The sequence below is a fragment of the Capsella rubella genome, unplaced genomic scaffold (assembly GCF_000375325.1).
Source record: "Capsella rubella cultivar Monte Gargano unplaced genomic scaffold, Caprub1_0 scaffold_7, whole genome shotgun sequence".
Classification (NCBI taxonomy): Eukaryota; Viridiplantae; Streptophyta; class Magnoliopsida; order Brassicales; family Brassicaceae; genus Capsella; species Capsella rubella.
This window is the reverse complement of record NW_006238917.1, coordinates 13973112-13978239: the sequence shown is the minus strand read 5'-3', so window position 1 is coordinate 13978239 and position 5128 is coordinate 13973112. Positions and strand designations below refer to the sequence as shown.

Sequence of the window (5128 nt, the reverse complement as noted above, 5' to 3'; positions counted from 1 at the left end):
TTTTATTTATTTTAAAACAAAATTTTTCATTACAAAACCTTTAATTATTTAAAATTTTTAAAGCCCACAATATATAGTAAAAGAAATTAAGAAAAGCCCAATAAAAATAAAATATAAAAAAAACTTAGATTTTGTAGAAAAATAAAAGGCCTTTTTAAAAAATGTAAAATATGCCCCATATATTTTGATGCCCGAATCCACCGTTTCACTTGGGCATGTGTCCGCCCAAGTTAAACAAAAAAAATACTAATAGAAAAAAATATTTGACCTAAACACTTAAACGACACGCACAAACACATAGTCTCATGTCCTTAATTCCTTTAACACATAGTCTCATCTTCTATGAGAAATACCACCACACAAACCCTTTTGAATTTGATCTAGTCGAGCTCTCTATCTATCTTACCACAAATCCTGGCACAACAATTCTGCTTCAAATCTTTGAGTTTTTTTACCATAATCATGATGCAAGCACTCCTCAAAATCATAGATGGGGCGTCGTTTACTCGAATTCACACACTTCGGCCATCTTCTGAATATCCCCTTTCTCTGCCGTCTCTAATTTCTCAGATCCGAAACATCTTGGATTCTTCATCCTCTTCAAAGAATCTCCTCCCCCATGGCCTAGAGATCTAAAAAAATCCTAGATTTTCCTCTCGATTAATTTGATTTTGTAACTGGGTTTTTAAGTATTGAGGTGAATTTTATTTCTGGGTTAGCTGATTTTGTAGGTTTATAATAAGATCTATGCAAGAAGGGTTTCTCAGCTGGGTTATGAGATTAACCAAACGAGAGGAAGAAAAAACCCACAAAGTGTTTGTCTTTATTCATCACTAACAATTCATTAATTCTTTATCAAGTTTAAAATTCGTAGTTTTGCTTTCTTATTGTCTCATTTTAAGGATTTTTTGTTCTTAGGTGTAGAAGAATATCAAATTTGCTAGGTGGAGGCTGCTGAGCATTATGCTTGGAGATTTAATCTTAATGAGGTGATTTGTTTACCAGATATTATAAAACAGTCAAAATTTTAAGTTTTTTTTTATATTAGTCAAAATTCACAAGCAAAGTGTTTGCTTTGATTCTTCATTGACAATTTCATTGGTTATAAGGAGGCTGAGAACTATGATTGCTTAAAAGGTAAAATCTTTATATCTATTTGATTTTAGGTATGATTTTAATTTGAGTGTTATTAAAGTTTTGAACTGTGAAATTTTGAAGTATCATTACAAGTAGTTTGATTTCAAAAAATGGGCTTAGATATATGAAAATTGTTGTTTTTTTGTCTTTTTTTTTGTTTTTGTTTTTCTTTAGAATGTGTTGTTCCATGATTAATTTTTTAAATCTTAAGTTTAGTTTTGGATTCTGTTTGTGTTGTGATGTTTTCATATTTTTATTTCCCATTTCTTACAAAGTTGAGATTAGATTAAGCACGCTCATATCAAGAATTCGATTTTTCTTAGCTTGCTTCGTATTTTGTTTCGTCTTAAGATAGATTGTTCTTGTTTCATTGAATTTTTAGGTTACAAATTTATATTAATAAAAATTTGATTTTATATTTATCATGAATAGATTATTGAAATCAAAAATAGAGAGATTTAAAAAAAAAAATCAAAATTACAAAGTAAAATTTAAATATTGATTTAAAGCCATAAACAACAATAATTTAACGTATCATAACAAAGACGATAGCATATTTTCAACAGCTATAATATATCCTACTAATATTGCATCAGAAAAAATGGTTATCTAAGTGGTAGACCAAGGGTAATGTGCGAGATATAGCACCTTTCTTAATGCTATGGAATTGTTAAATAGCATTATTTGGCCGCTATTAAAAACCAAGATTCTTGTAGTGTAGCTTTAATGGTTCATTGTTTTTGTTTTCATGACTTTATTACAAATCTTTGTTCCATATTACTACTGCCATCGTTAGCTTCTCGCTACTTTGTGAAATTTTTAGATGATCTGCATTTATGAAGTAGAAAACAATTTTATGAAGATCTTTATTCTCTTGTTTCCTTTTTTTAGTGGAAATAACTTTTAGAGAATTGTAGTTTAGTGGAGATTCAATAATAGTTAATAACATTTAGAAGAAGATTTGAGATCAATAGAATTAATTTCTTGATATAGCTCTCCTTGTTTATGCTATGAATGATTTTATTCTTAGCTTACACATCAGTTCTCTTAAATATTATAGTATATGTATTAAATCCTTGTCCATCCAAATGTTTGTTCAGCTAAATTCATAAACTAAACTATAGTAGTTGCTTGATCGTGGGTTAATGTGTTTGCTTTTAAGACACCTCATGTAAGTTGTTTGCATCACTTTCATTATTTGGATATGTTTCTATATGTTTTTCCCTCTTTCTGTAATACGACTCTCCTAGAATCGACACTCTTCAAGTTGAGGGAATGATAGGCTTTGCACCTAAGGGATCGTGAGATCACTTAGACCAAAGGATGTGGAGCAAATGGTCGCACAAAGGTTGCGGGAGAGCCTTTGATTTACCAAACTTGGACTTGCCTATGGATATTACACACCAAAGTAAAGAACAAGAGAGAGTGATCTAACTTAGAAAGAGTTTTTGATAAACAGATTAGATTAGTTACAAATGGGAGGTATAGGGGGATTATATAGTAGAAGGGAAAGAGAGAGAAGAAGAACATGCACAAGTGCCTTGGAAATACACTCATGCAAGTCAATGCACCAAGTCTTGGAAATAACAAAAACATTAAATGCAAGAATGAATAGAACAGATAGAAAATGGGCCAAGGCAAAGTGGTTGGCCTTGGACCCACGAATTTGGCTTGGTAAATGGCTTTGAAAGTGTTACTTAGGCCTCATTAAAAACCTTGTCAAGAAAACTCATTGGGACAAAACTTGACAAAGGAAAAAGAGTGCATAAGCAACACTTAACCCTTTACCGAACCTTTTGAGTCGTGATAATTATTGAGGAGACTTGAGCCACGTCTTCTTGCTTCTTTTCTAGCTCCCTAAGTTTTCCATTGGTTAATGGGTTGAGCTCCTTTAGCCTGGAGCATGTTAGAGGACCTTCCGGGATGATTAGTGCTTCCTCCGCTTCGAGCTGCTCCTCGGCAACGTGCTGCTCCTTGGTGACATGCAGCTCCTCGTCTTCGTGTTTATCCTCATCGTCTTCGTGCTGCTCCTTGTCAACGGCTACCTCCATTACGTGCTCCGAGACTTGTTCGACCATAGTCATATAACTCTGCCAGATACCTATTTGCCATTTTCACTTTTTTCTTATACCAATAATCTTTGATTTTGAAAATCTTCTTTTTTTGGCCCTATCTCTTCGTTACAGCTACTTCCTAGCTCTCCACATATCTTTCAACATCTAAGTGATTATTATCTTCCATGCTTACCTCGCTAGATTGTGTGCCCTTCATATAGTTATGTAGTTCTTTCATAGCTAACTCAGTTCAACTTTTAGGAGCAACAAAAAATTTTAATACGCTATAAGCCAATAAAACAATATAAGGACTTTTCTCCCAATATACCAAGAGGTTACATAATCAAATTTAAGTACTCACTTCATCCAATACTTTGTTAATGAAATTCTTGAAGGGATCAAGAGACTGCATCTCTAGTTGGCATCTCTAATGCAGTCTCTGAATTCCCTTCAAGTATTTCATTAACCAAATATTGGATGTAGTGAATATTTTAATTTGATAATGTAACCTCTTGGGTATACTGGGAGACATGTCTTTATATTGTTTTATTGGCTTATTAGGTATTATAAATTTTTGATGACCCGAAACGTTGGACTGAGTATGCTGGGAAAGAACTACAGAACTATGTGAATAGCACATAATTTAAGGAGGAAAGTAGGGAAGATAATTATGATTTAGATGATGAGGGGGATGTAGAGAGCAAGGAAGTAGCTATAAAGAAGAGAAGAAGCCCAAAAAGAAAATTATCAAAACCAGAGATGATTGGTGAAAGAAAAAATGAAAATGGTAAACATGTATCTAGTAGAAAGAGAGCACAAAATATTGAAGCTTTTTGTGCGTTGATGGATTGGTTGATTCCATTCTGAAGATTGTATTGAAGCTTCTCAATATGATCTCTGTGGTTTGGGATTTTCTCTTTTTTCAATTGCTCGAGATCGGGTAACATTCGTGAGGTGGAAATTTTTTGAAAATTTTGTATTTTTCGATTGAATAGCGATTGAAAATTTTGTATTTTGTCATAACGATCAAAATTGCTGAAATTTTTGTTCTCTTTAAGATCGATTTCGTTAATCTTATCGAGAATTCTAAATTTCAAATCAAGAGTATGATGGATTTGTGAAAATTGTTTGATTATGGTTTTCGATTATGAAGAGTTCTCAAAATGGAGTGAAGATTTCGGTATGGTAGCTATTGTTTCTGCTCCAATGGCTCTAGCCTCTAAGGACTAAGATCTGCAACTCAGTATGGTGGCAATTTTGGTTGTGTTTATAGTTAATTAACAATGTAGTAAATATCCTGCCTGGTCAAATAAACCACTTGAATCTCACGATATATGATTTAGTTCAAGATCAAATGCTATGGAAACTAGCCAGGGATGTGTATATCCAGAGTATTGTATGGATTTGTTGGTCTGTGTATATTTGTCTTATAATGTATCTACCAACTCTCATTTTTCAGGTATTGAATATGGATGAGTTGTGACAACCACATGGAGTAAAGAATGCCACTTTTGAACTCCTTTACCGTTGTCATAACCCTGCCCCTTTACATCATAAACGTTTAACACTAGATCAACCAATGCATCTTCGAGCGAAGAGAAAGTCCTTATCCTGATTTATCCTTCACAATCAAAAATGTCAAGAAGAATTCCTCAATCTTGGTTCACGTTGTAGAGACATCGACACATCGAATAACCAAAGCCATTTGTTCTTTGTGACTAATATCCGGTGTACAATCAAGAATTATGGATAAATATTTGGAATCATGAATCTTCTTTATGATCATAACTTTGATCTCTTTTGCAAGCATCTCAATCAACTCATTTTGTATCTGGTGTCTAAGGTAATGAGAATAAAATTTATTTTTTCTCAATTCGCCTGACATGTTCCCTCATCACTGTATCAAAATTTGCAATCATCTCAATAACTATATTTTA

General features: G+C 32.9%; 1 long non-coding RNA gene across 1 annotated transcript; it reads left to right on the top strand.

Moving 5' to 3' along the window:
• The first annotated feature begins 217 nt into the window (after positions 1–217).
• LOC111829603 lies at positions 218–4904 on the top strand. The gene is made up of 3 exons (XR_002832968.1): positions 218–815; positions 919–989; positions 4651–4904. It is a non-coding gene; the product is annotated as an uncharacterized LOC111829603 (long non-coding RNA).
• Positions 4905–5128: the final 224 nt, after the last annotated feature.